This window comes from Cupressus sempervirens, chromosome 3 (assembly GCF_028749045.1).
Source record: "Cupressus sempervirens isolate cs-2001-9-10 chromosome 3, ASM2874904v1, whole genome shotgun sequence".
NCBI classification, from domain to species: Eukaryota; Viridiplantae; Streptophyta; class Pinopsida; order Cupressales; family Cupressaceae; genus Cupressus; species Cupressus sempervirens.
This window is the reverse complement of record NC_143120.1, coordinates 79,861,030-79,878,416: the sequence shown is the minus strand read 5'-3', so window position 1 is coordinate 79,878,416 and position 17,387 is coordinate 79,861,030.

The following is a 17,387-nucleotide window of genomic DNA, read 5'->3' as shown; positions in this document are numbered from 1 at the left end:
TCTCTTACGGAGTTAAGGGCGGTTTAACCTATTTTCTTTTGGTCACCGAGTTGCGAAGTTTAAGCCAAACTAGTGGATGACAATCTGTCAATCGCAGCTACCTCCGTACTGAACATTAATAGCAAATTTTTCATCAAAAGGGCAGATTTCAACCTCATTTTTCACCACGAATTCGAAAAAAAAAAAAGGGCTTTCAAGCGAGTTCAAGTGATTTGAAGATATTTTTCCAGTGAAGTATTCTTACGAAATCTTTTCACTCACCGAGCAGCAATGGCTTCCGCAAGCACCAGCAGCAGCAAGGCGAAGAGAGGTTATGAAATGCTTGTGAAGGGAGTCGAATGGAAGGCGCCCAATTTCAAAATTGTTCCTGCCATCGCTGAATCACTCGACCCGCATGGAGCTCAATTGCAGATCCCTACAAAGGTACTTCTAATCAATGATATTCGTACTCATTTCAAGTGTACTATGCAAGAAATACGAACACTAGATATGGATAGCACCCTAGCCGAGTTATGCGTGGATGGAACCCTAAAACTTGAGTTCAAACATTTGGAAACCAAAGGCTTAACCCATATCCCGCATCTGCCAAGAATTTTCCAAGAAAAATGGGTGAGGTATATCTTGAGTCAAGTGCATAATGGTCAGTTGTGGTTGGAACAACCAGTTTTGATAACCAAGAAGATGATTCACAAAATCACGGGTCTCTCGATGCTCAGCAAAGCCAAAACCACCAAAACCCTAGGACGGGATGAGTTACAGAGGAAAACCCAAGCTGAATGGGATGGCAGAGGTTTAAAGCTCAACAAAGTTTCAGATATAGAACTGAAATTTGGTATTTGTGTTATTGCATACAGACTGTATAGTTCTAGCAGGCTGAATAGTGTACCCTGCAAGGCTGTAGATTTGGCATATAAAATTGTAAAGAAAAATATGGAGTTTGACCTAGCTGATGTGCTATTAAAACAATTCAATAAAAACATGGAAAGCATAAGGACTGCAAAGACAAACCCTTGTAAATTTGGTTCTTTGCTAGTTTGTTTATTTTTCTATGTACATAAATTCTTTCCATCTAAGGGTGCAGTTGTATGGAGGAAAGATACTCCAATTTCGTATCAAATAAATGAATTCATAGTAGAAATGGGTATGAATTTTGACAAAGTAATGGATAATTATTTTGAAGATTTCAAGGAAAGGATGAACAACAGATTCAGAATACCTCCAAAAATTGTTGAAGAGTATAAGGATGATGTCTGTTTCATGGTTGACTGTGACAAAGTGTACATACAGGCAGTTAGACCCCGAGTTGCATGGGTGAAACCTCTTCCATATGAGGTAAATATTGATGAAACAAGGGATATCATTGAAGCACTGGTAAATGAGCCAGTAGACCCAAGGCAACAAATTTTTGGTACTTATGATGAAGCAAAGGCCAGAATTGAACTGGAAATCAAAATTCCACAGGCCATCAGCAAAGGTAAGAGGAAAGTGGCAAAACTGAAAACTAAAATGAGTCCTCTTATGCTCACCGAGGGAAAAGGTGAAGATAAAGAAAGTGAAGAAGAAGAAGAAGGAGAAAAAGAATCAGAAAAAGAGCAACCGGCAAAGAAGAAAGGCAAGGTAATCATTACCAAGCCCAAGAAGTAGCCTACTGCAGTATTCACTCGGAGGACGAGAAAAGGTATTCAGGAACCTGTATTGGTCAAACCTGCACCTACATTCGAGCAAAGGCTCAAATCATTGGAAGAAGGAGCTGGCATCACAAATTTCAAGGCATTGAGATTTGAGACAAGGATTGATGCAGAGAAAATGCAAATTGAGGAACTGGTACTTAACAAAATGGGAAAATGGAAATACTCCCCGAACCAGATTGCTCCTCATATCTCTAAAGAACTACTGGAGAGAGTACAGCCAAGATGGGAGTTAGCCACCAAGATGGTAAAAGATATATATGAGCAATCCCTGAAGAATCTTCGGCCTAGTCTCACTGGAGCAGAGGTAAAATCTGAATTGAAAACCTATGAAGGTAAAATGATGATCAGATTCCACACTTGTTTGATTTTGATCAAAGATATAGAGCATGTTGTAAATGATGCTACAAACATGTGGAAAAACATCTATCATCTACATAAGCCCACTCTAGACCCAGTAGAAATAAAGGATGATGACAGCAGTAGCAGCAGTGATGAATCAGATAGCACTCCATCCATCACAGTTACACCAGGAGAGTTGCATGCAATGATGGAAGAGAAAGAGGAAGAAGACAAAGAGGAAGAAGCTAAAGAGGAAGATAAGGAGGATGATACGGTAAAAATTGCAGCAGCAGTTATTGCATCTCTTCCTCACTCCCCAGCTAAACTTGTAACATCATCAAGGTTGGAGTCAGCTTCAGCAGGTTCATCTACACCAGATTTACCATCTACACTTGCCATATCTCAGCTCCAGGTATCATCAGTGGAAGTGACTACCACTTCATCTACCGAGCTGCATCTCTCTTCGTCTACCGAGCTGCACCCCTCTTCATCTACCGAGTTGGCCTCCTCGACTCCATCATCATCAGTTGGTATTGCTGTAAGTTCTCCAATTTTGACTACTCCAATTTGTTCTACAATTTTGTTGCCATCTACTTCAGGCACAGTGAGCTTAGATACTATATTACCGAGTGTATCACCATTTTTGGCCAGTACTCAAATTTTTGACCCTGTACATACTCCTATTGGCACTCAAACCTCAAGCATCCCAGTTTTTACTGCTAGTCCTTCTGTCTCTACTGTTGTGTCTATTCCAAAGGTCAAACCAGTCATCTCAGAAGTCAAACAAAAGCAACCATTAAGACTTATGATCATTGGAAAGGAAATTCTTGAAGACATTGACTTGGACACAGAGATAGTAATTCCAAAGATTGACTTTGATAATGCTACCATTGAAGAAATGAGGTATGCTAGTCAAATTATTGAGAAAAAGGCTACTCAGATGCAGTTAAGATTGGAAAGGGATAAGGAATACAGGATAATTGAGGATGCCCGAAACATAATTACTGAGGCTATAGGTGTTGATGTTGATACTTCTCAACACATTTTGATTCAATTGGAAGAGGCAATTAATAAATTCAATGAAGATGCCTCCGGACAAGAAAAGCTAATTGAGCGTGCAGAAAAGAAATTTGATAATAAGGTATTGGGGCACATTTCCCAGAATATTGCAATAAATCAGGTTGCATTAACCTCAGTTTTGGTAGATATGGAAAATTCTTTTAATAATGTAACATCTCTTTTTGCTAAGCTCTGTGATGTTACTGAGTACACTAAGGGAATAAGAGAGAAACTAAATAAAATTGATGAAGATCTGAAGGTGAGCGCACAGAACTTGAAACTTGACCCCAGTTCAAGCTCATCTCATCACCTCAAGATCAAATTTTTGTCAGAGAAGCAGGCAGAGCTGTTGAGAGAAGAGGCAAGGATCCGATCTACATTGATAGATATCCAAAACATGATCCTTCCCATCATGGATTCAATGCAGAAGCACATTGCACATTCAAAGACATTAATCCATGATAATAACTTCTCCATTGCAGACCATGTGATTGAACTTTCGGCTGAAGTTCAAGTAGCTCTTTCCACCTGCAAAATTTTGCAAGAGAATTGGGATAAAACTCTCTAGCTTATTCTTCAGGTACATTCAGAGTTCATCTCTCATTTTGGTGTTTCTCTATAAGTATATATATTCTTTTATTCTTTGGCATTATTGTCAAAAAGGGGGAGATTATTGTTGGATATATATACTATGGGTAAATAAGTGTTTTCGGAGAAATTGTACAAAGGAAGAGATATATAGCTCATGTAAATAATATATGTACATTCTATGGGGGAGTTGTATATAACGAAGCTATGTATATTTAGAATCAGTCATCAGCATGTTAGATAAATTTTGTCTCATAACTGTTTTTGTCACTAATGCCAAAGGGGGAGATTGTTGGCATTATGATACATTTTTGTCATTAGTTACAACACTTATTGGATTCTGAATGCTTGCCGAGCTCTCACCGGAAGCCAAGCTTTACCTAGTTATTAGAGTTTATCGAGTGATCAAGGTGAACAAAGAAGTCAGTGTTTATCGAGTGATCAAGGTGAACAAAGCAGCCAGTGTTTACCGAGTGTTCGAGGTAAAGAAAGGAATCAATTTTACCGAGTGAAGATGTACTTAGTATTGACCGAGAACTTCGTGATAACCGAGCTCAGACGGTTATCAAGGAAATTAATTTTACCGAGCTCAGATGGTTATCAAGGAAATTAATTTTACCGAGCTCAGACGGTTATCAAGGAAACCAACTATCACCGAGTCACAAGGTTCCATCGAGTGTTTCCTTTGATCATCGAGCTACAGTTCAGATAGAAGTATTCACCGAGTGACATCTCTTCTACCGAGTCTCCAGTGGTTACCGAGTTCAGAACTACTAAAAGTGTTTAGTATGAACCGCGCCTTCACTTCTACCAAGTGCATGACGATGCCGAGTAACGCAATGGATGCCGAGTATCAGAAGGACACTGAGTCAGTTTAGTGAACTCGAGTTTTTTACCTTGGGCCGACGTTGTATAGAGATTTGCACTTGTTGTTTTGGCCGACCTTGCATGCATTGTTTATTTGGATGGTATATATATAAAATCACTCAAATGTAATGAAACATGAAGAAACAGGAACAAAGGAATGAATAAAAGTATGAAAGTGTGAAAATGTGAAATTGTGAAAGTGTGAAAGTGTGAAAGAAATACATGCGTGCGAAAGTATGTGTGCTGAGTTGTGAAAATATTCAGCAAGGTCGAGTTTTGGAGCAGAAAAGTTTTATCTATCACATCAAGGTGAATCAGAGCATAGCGGATCTTATCAGCAACCAGTTGCAATCAGATCCACTGTTTCATTCTAACAGGTGAATCAGTTTTTGTAAATCCTTTAACAAGGTAGACTTAATAGTCTTTTGTAAATCTCCTAACAGAGTGCATACTTTATTGTATGTTTGTAAATCCTCTAACAAGGTGGATCTAGCAATCCTTTGTGCTTCTAACAGGATAGATCACCAGAAGTGGTCATTGTAAGCCTTAACCGGCCAACTTCATACTACAGTAACGAAGCTTTGTGGGTTTCATCCCCACCCCAGTTTTACTTTCTATTTGGAAGGTTTCTGGGTCACCAAAATCTGTGTGTTCAAGTGTTGCAAATGATTTTTCATGCTTACAGTAGGTTACTTGGATGAATGGTGAATATATCAATATGCAGTTTTATTGTTAAAATTTTAGAAGTTACTAATTCACCCCTCCCCTCTCAGTAACTTGTCATATCTTGAATATTTCCAACAGAGCTATGTGTCGAGCATCAAAAGATTGATAATACCAAGCTGCTACATTATGAAAAAGATTGTAGATTCACCAAATATAAGATGACAAGTTTGTTTTCTCAAAACTTGTGAACAGGAGGAAGATAAGGTTTGATGAGCTCGTGGCAAAAAAATTGATGTAAACCATTTTTGAGGCAAATTCAAATGGATTCTAGGAGAAGTTTCTAGAAAAGATACAAGATATGGGGTAGATACATTGTATCCTACCTAATCTATCCAAAACTTAAAATGGACGATGGAAAATGCTTGAGTATCTTAATTTCCTATTTATAGAAATGTCTGGTCATGAAGCAAGGTTGTCATATGCAAGAACCCAGAGAGAAGAAGGAACTAAGGGTTTTGCTTCATCAAGTGACCCAAGAGAAGAATCTACATGGCATGCTAAGCACGAAGGCTTAAGGAGATATATGCTTGAAGGTTGAACAAGCTATTAGAACTAAAAAGTGTAAAGGCCAAACATAATGGAGGACTGGATAGATATATGTAATCTATAGGAGAAGTTGTAAATTGTATTAGATCAAAACTATACTATTTCTCTCTAACAATTGTATCAATCTAGGGTAAATACTTTGGATTAAGGTTGACCTAATTGTCATTAGTAAATCTTTTAATAGGGTGGAATCCCAAGTGAATGGCCTAAAGTCCTCTAACAATGCTCACTTTTAACAAGGTGATTGAAATCCCTTAATCGGGTCACATTTAACAGTGTGTATTGTAACCTTTAACAAGATTGGCCTTTCACAAGACATCACTTCAAAAGAGTGAAAAATGAGTAGCATCTTACTAGTGGTTTTTCCAAAATAGGATTTCTACATTAAATCATTGTGTCAAGTGTGTTGATGAGTTTATTATGTTTCATACTTTACATTTTTGCAAGTTGATTTGATAGTAACCTACAAATTTTAAGTAATTGCATATTCATTCAGATGCATGCATGAATATGAATGTCTTATGGGTTTACTAATGTGAAAAAAATTTATTTGTACATTTGGACCTTCGATAACTGATTCAACCTCCCTGCCCCCTCAATTATTCTAAATGAATTCCAACAATCGACTTGAGAAATGTGATGAACCAAAAGAAAGAGTAAGTGGAACCACCTAAAGAGGCTAGACATGAAATTAGAGGTAGATGTTATATATGCAATGAAGTTGGTCATATGAAGAGAGATTACACATGTAATTCTTTTAAATGTATTACTAATTTCTATTGTAATAATTATCATGGTTTTGGACATAAAGCATTAGATTGTAAGAAACCTAAGTTTGATAGTAATAATGGAAATAGTAGGATGTTTAGGGATACTAAACCTATAGGTAATAAAAGAAGGAGATCACAAAGTAGATCCAATGATGAAGAAAGACTTAATGGAGCAAGGAATCAAATTGTATGTTGTTAAAGTCTAACAACCTTGGATAGATTGCAAGGAACTACAGAGCACCAGATAATCATAATGGACCTAATTAGAGAATGAATACACCTTTATGTCAGTTATGCAATAACATTGGACACATCAAAAGATTTTGCATAATGGATAGAAGGAATTTCAATAGGAATCCAATTTACAAAATGAATAATGACATAAATGACACAATAAGTGATAATAGTAAAAATAACAACTAGAAGGAAGCACTTCAAGAGCATGTTGAAGAATTTAAGGAAGTATGTGTGAAGGAAAATGATCCATCAAGTTCACATCTAGTTCTAGAAGAATAGTTTTCAATGCACTTAGAGAAATAATGAAATCAGCCATAGTGTGTGATTCATCTTATTAAAATTTAGCACTTCTTGTCAAAAAGGAGAATCAGCAAGATAGATCAAAATTTAGAAGTTGAAATAATAGTTGTGAACTAACATGAGGCAATAAAGATTATAAGAAAGCTCTAGTTAAGAGTGAAAGTCAATTGATGATTTCTCAAATGAGAATAAAAGAAATCAAGTTGACTCATTAATGGGAACAACTTTTATGGATTTTGCTAGATGTGTAATTAATGTGAAGTTGAATTCAAAATATTTCATGTTTGCAAAGAAGATTTTGAGTACCATTCAATCCTATGAAGAATTAAGAAGTAATTCATAGCCATTTGACAAGTAAAGGAAAATTTGAAGTGTTCAAAGTGTGAAGTGAGAAAAGCCCTAGTTACAAAATTTTTGGGTATTTTACAAATATTTTGAAGTATTTGAATCTCTTGAAATGGAGAATCCCACTATTAGTGATGTTAGTGAAAAGTAGAGGTATGTGTTTAAGAAGCACACATTCATATCTCAAGTAGATGATCCTCTAGGAGCATTTTCATGAGTTCTAGAAAATATTTTGCATGTAAAAGATATAAGGCCATACATACATTGCAAATTTGATAGTATTAGAGATGATGACATTCACAAGAATTTAGAACTAGTATGCCATGGAGACTTATCATTGAAAGAAGATTTTGCACACCTAAAAGAACTAGGCATAGTAAATAATATGTTCTATATGGATTTTGACAACCATGAATGGAGCAGAGTCATTCTTGTTAAATTTTGGTGACTAATTAGAGAAGTATTGTACATAATCCATAATTTCTTGACAGGGTTTGGATCTAGGCCATGCACCAAGCAAGGATTTGGGGGCTTAATTATAACCCTAAAGTGGTAAAAATACTTGTATAAAAGGGCTTAGGGTTAGGGATTGTTTCAGTGTGGTGATGCAAAAATTGGTTCTTGTGGCAGTATTGAGCTATAGGGATTATAGGTTGTAATCAAGTTGTAATCACTAGATCATAATAATATTGGACTTGCTATTTGGTCGATGTAGCCTAGGGATTAGATGAACCACATTAAATCTTGGTGTCTTGTGTTCTTTTCTATGTGATCTATTATTTTTTGATATCATTTATATTTTCATGTAATTGTTATTTTTGTTTGTGGTTTAATCGTAACAAGTGGTATCAGAGTGAGGTTGTTTTTTAGTTATCCTTTGCTGGGAGTCTCATAGTTGAGTGTAAGTGATGGAAGACGAGGGTAAGCCAAGGGTTGACAAGTTTAATGGGTAGAACTTTTAGTTATGGAAGATGCAAAAATAAGACTGTCTTTTTTAGAAGGATTTATGGAAGTCGTTGGAAGGCAAAACCAAGAATCAAGGATCTATGTCAAATGATGATTGAGATCTTTTGGGTAGAAAGACACTTGGAAGCATTCAATTGTTCCTAGCACCATTGATGGTATTTAATATTACAAAAGTGAAGACAACAGAAGAGTTGATGCAAACCCTAGTGAAATTGTATGAAAAGCCCTCCACTTCAAACAAGGTATTTCTCGTGAAGCATTTATTCAATATGAAAATGATAAAAGGTAGATCTATTGCAGATCATTTAAATGAGGTTAATATTATTACTAGTCAGTTATCTTTTGTGGGTGTCAATTTTGATAAAGAAATTAGGGCTCTCTTGATTTTGTGTTCTTTGCTTGAAAAATGGAATGGCTTGGTAATGGTTGTGAGTAATTTTGTTCTTCGATCTAGTGCCCTAAAATATGATGAAGTTATCGATGTTATTTTGAGTGAGGAAACTCGTAGGAAAACCTTAGGTGAATTTATATCGAGAAGTACTTTGAACGCACAAAGTCAAGGTAGAACGACTAAGAGAAGAAGTAATTCTAGAGATCATGGGAAATCAAGAGGAAAGTCAAATGGGAGGAGGTCTCAATCGAGAGTACCAAATGATTTCTAGTACTGTGGGAAACTAGGGCATAAAAAGATATATTATTGGACTCAAAAGAAAAATGAAGGAGATAAACCAGATGGAGACAAGGAGGCAAATGTTGTAAGTAACAAATCTGAAAAGGACGCTTTGCTTCTATCTTTATAAAGTGTTGATGATTCATGGGTTTTAGATTCTCTTGCTTCATTTCATGCTACACCTTATAGATGTTATTTCATTGATTATGTCCAAGGGGATTTTGGACCTATTTATTTGGGGGACAATGAACCCTATCAAATTGTTGGAAATGGAAAAATTAAGATTAAGTTGTAGAATGGAAATCATTGGCTACTACATGAGGTAAGACATGTTCCAAGGCTGAGTAGGAATTTAATTTTAGTAGGGCAACTTGGTGATGAGGGTTGTGTAGTTACTTTTAATGATAAAAATTGGAAGGTTTCAAAAGGTTCCCCTATAGTAGAAAAAGGTGATAAAGTAGGGACCTTAGATATTTGTACTACATATTGTTCTTCCTACTTTAATTATTTTAGAGAAAAATGAATGTTCAGGAATAGTTGGTGCAGTTGAGTAGGGAAAACAAATAGCTGCTGTAGATTCTGATACAACATTGTGGCAAAGCAAACTTTTGCACATGAGTGAGAAAGGTATGAAAGTACTTCATTCAAAGAAAGTTTTACCTGGTCTAAAATGTGTTAATATGGATTTTTTTGAAAGCTGTGTCTATGGAAAATAAAAGCGAATGAGTTTTGTGAAGATTGGGAAGGAAAAAAAAAAGGAGAAATTAGAGCATGTGCTTACGGATGTATGGGGACCAGCTCAGGTATCTTCCCTTGGTGGCTCTCATTATTATGTTACATTCATTGATAATGAAACTAGAAAATTATGGGTTTATTTTCTTGGACAAAAATTTGATGTATTTCAAACTTTTAAGAAATGGCAATGCTTGGTTGAAAATGAGACTGGTAAGAAATTAAAATGTCTCGAATCTGATAATGGTGGTGAGTATTGCAGTCATGAATTTGAATATTATTTCTCCACTAATGGTATTTGTAGATAGAGAACTATTCCAAGGACTCCATAGGAAAATAGAGTGGCTGAACACATGAACAGGACTATAATGGAGCATGCAAGGAGCATGAGGTTGCATGTTGGGTTGCCCTTACACATGTGGGAAAAGGCTATCAATACTACTATATATTTGATTAATAGAGGTCCCTCTACTCCTTTGGGTTATGTTATTCTAGAGGAAGCATGGACTAGTAAGAAGGTGAGTTATTCTTTTCTCAAAACCTTTAGTTGTGAAGCATTTGCTCATATAGATTCTAAAAATAGAACCAAGCTGGAAGCTAAGTCAAAGAAATGTGTATGTTTTGGATATGGAATTAATGGATTTGGTTATAGGCTTTGGGATTTTGAAAATCTTAAAATTGTAAGAAGTGGAGATGTCATATTCAATGAGAAAGTGTTGTACAAAGATCCATTGTAGCAACATGAGAAGAAAGAAGATGATTATGTAGTGATGGATGATACTCCTAAAGATGATGTTCTAGCCATTCTTCATTATTTATAACAACCACAAAAATAAATACCACACACACTAGTGAATGTTAGAGGATCACCAAGGCTAATTAGACCTCCAAAAAGATTTTCTCCCTCTTTGTATTCTATTTTACTAATAGATGCTATTGAACTTGAATGTTATGATGAAGCTATGTAGGTGGATACTAAGATTTAGTGTGAGTCTACAATAAAAGATGAAATGGACTCTTTGGTAAAAAATAAGACATGGATTTATGCAAGTTGCCTGCAGGTAAAAGGGCTTTATAGAATAAGTGGGTTTATAGGTTAAAAGAAGAGGGTGGAGGTAAGAAAAGGCTTAAAGCCAGGTTAGTTGTAAAAGGATTTGCATAGAAAAAGAGCATTGATTTTGATGAGATATTTTCTCCTATTTTTGAGATAACTTCTATCCATACTATTTTAAGAATTATGGCTACAGAAGATTTGCATTTAGAGTAGCTTGATGTTAAAACAACCTTCCTTCATGGTGATTTGGATGAAGAGATATATGTGGGTCAACCACAGGGATTTGTGGTCAAAGGTAAGGAAAACTTAGTTTGCAAATTGAAGAAAAGTTTATATGGCTTGAAGCAAGCACCTTGGCAATGGTATCAAAATTTTGATAGTTTCATGCATGAGAATTGATATAGTAGGTGTCATTTAGATCACTATGTTTAATTTAAGAGGTTGGATGATGATAGCTACATTATTTTATGTTTATATGTTGATGATATGCTTGTAGCTAGGTCTAACATGGATCAAATCAAGGGGCTAAAATGCCAGTTAGCACATGCATTTTCTATGAAGGATTTGGGGGCAACAAAACAAATCCTTGGTATGAAGATATGTAGAGATAGGAAGAATAGGAAATTGATGTTATCTTAGCTTGATTATTTTGAGAAGGTGTTGCAAGATTTCTCTATGGAGAATGCTAAAGTTGTCAGTACACTTTTACCTAGTCATTTGAAGTTGACAAAGGAGATGTGTCCTAAGACACAAGAAGAAGAGGATAAGATGTCAAAGGTACCCAATACTTTAGCTATAAAAATATTGATGTATGATATGGTATGTACAAGGCTAGATATTGCACATGCAGTGGGAGTCGTTAGCAGGTATATGAGTCATTCAGAAATTGAGCATTGAAATGCAATTAAATAGATTTGGGGGCTCTACTACTAACTTATAGGGCTATGTTGACTCAGATTTGGCAAGGGAGATTGATACTAGGAAGAGTAATACAGGTTATGTCTTTACTATTGGTGAGGCATCCATGAGCTAGGTTTCTAGATTACAAAAGGTTAATGTTTTATCCCCTACAGAGGCAGAGTATGTTGTTGCTACAAAGGTAGCTAAGCATATGATATGGCTTTAGTTCTTCTTGGAAGAATTGGGACACCCTCAAAAGGATAATTATTTTTTTATAGATAGTCAAAGAGTCATTCATCTTGAAAATAATTCATCTTGGCATTCAAAGACCAAACACATACGGTTGTATTGCCATTTCATTTAGTCAATTTTTGATGATGGACAGTTAAAGCTAGACAAGATACATACATCTAACAATCTAGCTTCAGTTGGTCTTCTAGATTGAACATGAACAAAAGAATAGTAGAGTCCAGCTAGTGGGAGCCTCATGGCATAGCAACCTAGCTGTAGGATCAGTCTACAAGTGGGAGATTGTTGTTTAGTGTGGAGCTTGATCAGTCCCAAAGTAGGAGATTTTTAAATTGTGATGACTGATCAAGGAAGTACTGTACATACTCCATAATTGTAACCCTAAAGCAATAAAATTACTTGCATAAAAGGGATTAGGGTTAGGGATTTTTTTAGTTTGGTAATGCAAAAATTGGTTCTTGCGGTGGTATAGAGCTGTAAGGGATTACATATTGTAATCAGGTTGTAATCACTAGATCATAATAATATTAAACTTTCTATTTGGTGGATGTAGCCTAGGGATTGGGTGAACTAAATTAAATTTTGGTGTCGTATATTCTTTTCTATATGATCTATTATTTTCTGATATTGTTTATATTTGCATGTAATTGTTATTTTTGTTTGTGGTTTCATCCTAACAATTGTAAGCCAAATTTATGAAGGAATGTTTTGGGTTTGAGATATGCTTGGCATGATTGATAATGACTTGATTCATAAGATAAATTGTCTAAGCCATGAAGGGAGAAACCTAGTCAATGAGAAGATTCTTAAGAAGATGTTAAAAACTAATCTAAAGACCAAATCAAATGGTAGGAATATGAGGATTGACCTCATTAAGAAAACTAATGTGAGAGTGATCAACAAGATCATTGGTTACAAAATGACTCATAGTTCAACATTGAACTTAGTACCTACCAGATTTTTACATGCATCATACTTGATAATAGTAGAGAAGGAGAACTAGCCTATTTAAAGCTTCTCTAATTCTAATAGTTTGTGATTTTCTTTTGGGTATTCCAACATCAAATCCCTTGGTAGGTTCTTCATTAGTAGCTCTTGTCCATTGATACCATCTCCTCCACGATTTGCAATTTTATCATAACCTACAAGGTCATTTTTCTGAAAGTTCCTCTTGTTAAGGATGATTTTTTCTGTCCTTTCCTTGGGTGTGCAATAAAAATAAAAATTATTTACTTCAATTTAATGGATTTTATATGGAACATCATCTTCCTCAAGAATATTAGTGCATTCCATAATCAATTTGAAAAAAATATTACTATTTAACCTTGAAGCTCATTGTAACTTGTACACATATGCGATGATGGATGAGTCTCTATAGACTCTTTATAAGAATCATAATCATACATTTGAAAGCATCCTCATTTCTAAGAAGCCAAATGAACCAAAGCATATTAGGGGATATGATAGACTAGAATAGGCTAATGTGTTTAGGTAGATCTAGCAAGAAACTAGTAATAGCATGAAAGTTAAAAATATCCAATCTTATATAGATTAGAAAAGAATTCCAAACATTCTTGAAAAAGTTACATTAAAAAACAATAAAAATCTGAAATATAATTCATGAACATTAAGTAAATATAATATGATATTACAATGTCATAATACAACATCTCGTGACTCCATTAATATTCTAAATAAATCTCTGAATGTTGCAAGCTCATCTAGGCTCTTCTAGGTTAACATACATAACAAATTAAATACTATCAAAACTATTTTAACAACACCCACTACAAATATTATCTCCCATGCATCATTTGCAAGAATTTTCATAGATTTATAAACTTCTCCAAACCAATTGAAATCTCATTCTAGGTCAGTGACTTGCATTAAAGATTACTCTTGATTACAAAGGAATTATGATAAAATGTAGACACTACTTGGCAGTTGGACAGTTAACTCCTCTTGTTCTCGTGGTTCTTAAATCCACCATTCTCCTATCTAGTAGAATGATGTAGAATGGTGGCATATCACAATTTACCTATAGATTCATATTTCAATTATTTTCCCAACTAGCAATAGTACTCTTCTTAATTTATTACTATTTATAGGATGGTTCTTCAATTGGTATATCTTATGTTGCATCTTTGGTGACCCTTATCTCTCTAGTAGATGTGATCATTTATATAATAGTTTATACTTATAGTGAATGGCAAATAGATATTTTTCACAATTTCCTATTCACTTATGTCACTCTCTTTATTAGTGCAATAAATGCACACATGATTGTGATTTTTTCTCTCAAAATTATAAGTTTCATCTTCCTAGCTAAATCATTTTCTTGTATAGTTCCTCTTCTATCAACAAAAAAAGTTGTCTTCTCTCCAATTTTGTAATAAAATTTACCTTGGATAATTGTTAAAAGAAGGACAAAAGGGCATTCCTTTGAGCCCTAAATTTGTTGTGATATTTTTTTTGAAGTATTAGATAGCTACGAAAAGAAAGGGGGGCTGATCCTAGAGAACAAAAAGGATGAAGCATTAGTCAGAGGTTACTTTTCACTTAACAGAACTGATACTAGTTTATAATTCAAAAAAAAAAAAAAAAAAAGCCCCAAAAGTAGAGAAATCCTTACCATCAGTCTTATTAATAACTAGCAAATAAAATAGAGAAACCTATAAGCAACAAGGAGACATATTGTTGCTATCGACCCAATACCTAATCATCTACATATATAGGAAAACCCTCATAGGGAATCGAGTTTAGAGTTATCCAAAACATAAAAACTATAATTAAAAAAACATAGATAGGCCTAGTTGTCGGTATTCTTTCTTGATTCTTGATTCTTCTCCTTAGGCTCTTCCATGTTTAATTTCATCCCCTCCTCTTTGATAGGTTTATCGAGGAGTATCTTCAACGAATCCTCCACCAAGAAGTCATAAATGGAGAGGGTGGTTTCACTCTCCTTGCCTAAATCCTTCTCATCCTTATTCCCTTGCAAGAAATAGAGGGTAGTGGCAGTCGAGTGCATGACCTTCATGAAGAATTTAGCTAAGGTGTCAAATCTTTGGCAAATACCAATGTGATTGTTTGCCATCTCCCTCATTGAATGCTCTAGCCTCTCAAGCCAAGCCTTTCATTAGCTCTAGCCATGGCTATGTTTCCCTTTCTCCCCCCATCACCTTTGGGAGTGGCTTTCATGGGGAAGGTGATATCCGCCCCCCAACCCGCCCCACTTGTTGTGATATTGTTGTGAAGATTTAACTCTATAGTTTTTAGGTCAAACTCATTTAACCATATTTCTCATGAGGGATGGATTTGTGTTCGATCATTACTCATTAAATATGGTTCAATGAGTTTGACTCAAAAGATAAACACATAAATCCTAATAGCCATATCACAATTTGGCTTGTTGTAGAAATTATCTCCCACTTACCCAAATTTGTTGATTATTGAATTGGGTAAAATGCTTGCTCCTATTGTTGATCATCATTGCTTAATTATTTATTTCATAACTGAAATAATATTGCTTTCATTTTACTTTTTCTAAGTAAGATCCATCTCTTCTTTGTTTTAGTTGGCTACTTTATATATTTTTTAGGGGGAAATGACATGAATGATAATGATGCAAACCAAGTTAAGAAAGTTCAACCCCCTTTCCCTATGGAAATAAATACAAGATAAAGAGGGGCTTCTATGAACAAATTTCAATAAGGCCTAAATTTGATTAGAAAAAACCCCATAGGATAGATGGATACTAATACAAAATCTAGAAACTCATCAAGTAAGTATACTAGCAAGTTCTTTGTCATGCATTGTAAGAAAGAGATATTAAAAATGTAGATAAAAAATAGCCAAATAGAAATTTGAAAGTAAATGTATGCTAAGAAGAAAAATAAAATATAATTTTATTATCTTAAAATGCATAGAGGAAGATGTATTTTCACTGAACAAATCATAGATCCTAACTATTTTAGAACTTTTTATTATGGATCATTGAATAAAATGATGAAAGGAATAATACCTAGAAATCTCCTCAAAATCCTAAACTAAAGGACTAGGTGAACTTGGGAAGATTTCCTACAACCAATTTGACATAATCTGGTGACATGTTATTGATGACTCCAGAAAGCTCATGGACTCTAGGTTCCAGATCTATAATCCTTTCAAATGTCACCCTAAAAATCATAATAAAATAACCTAGATGAATTGGAATGATGGACCTCCCCTTAGAGCCAAGCTCTGCTACCACCTTGAAGGAAGAAACTTGATGCAAGAAGGAGATTCTTGGACTTGGATGCTTGAAAATACTTGAAGAAGAATGCCTTAAATAGTTTCTTGTAGATGCCTTAACTTGTAAAGATTTGATATGAAAATGAATCCCCCAAGCCTCCTTTTATACTATTTTTTCAGGTAGGAAAATAACTCGAGCCAACTAGGGAGTTAAATAAAATAATTGATGAACTCAAGAAATTTTAGGACTCAAACATTGAAATCACTATGGACTAGATCGACAAAGGTTGACCTATTCCAAGTTGATATAGTCCAAGTCAACCTAGTCCTCGTGGACATGTCACAAGGCCATAAAAAATCTAGAACATAGTGCAAATGACATAGATAAATTGTGAACCTAATATGAGATATGGTCAAAAGGGTATCAAAAGACACCTAGAAGACCATTTCAAAAAGAAAGAGATGATGAAGAAGACTGAAATGGAAGAGAAGAGGAGAAAAAGAAACCAATACCACAATAAGGAGGACTAAAAGGTCTCAAAATGAGGTGTATCCATTTTATGATGGTACATTTAGCCCCCACTTTAGTGGGAGTATGAGGCAAGTCATACTCTTAGTAAAGGAAGGATAGAAGAAAGATAATTTCACATCAAAGTATAACTTCACTAAGCTTAATTATATAAGCCCCCAAACCAAGGATCTTAACTTCATTTCCATGCACAAGAACACAAAAATAAAGCAAAGGAAAAAAAAAGGAAAAAAAAAGATAAAAAGACACAAAAAGGGTGAGTGCTAAAGCCTGATTCAACTAGTAAAAGAGACCTTAGCTAAGTGAAGGTCTTGTTAACTAATATCATATTAGGAAGGCTATTACAAAACATAAGATATAATAAAGGAAAGGAAAGAGAATCATAAAGGAATGCATCCCTCATGATTTTGTCCCACCAACTTAAAGTATAAAGAAAAGAGAAAGAAAGTGATTATCTTTCCTAGTAAGATTTGTATCCCTTATCATGAATCACAAGGAGGGAGTATTGAGTAGTCAATCTTAAAAATAAAAAATAAAAAACCAAGATAAAATGGTCTAGAGGGCCTGTGTGCACGATAGTAAATCATGC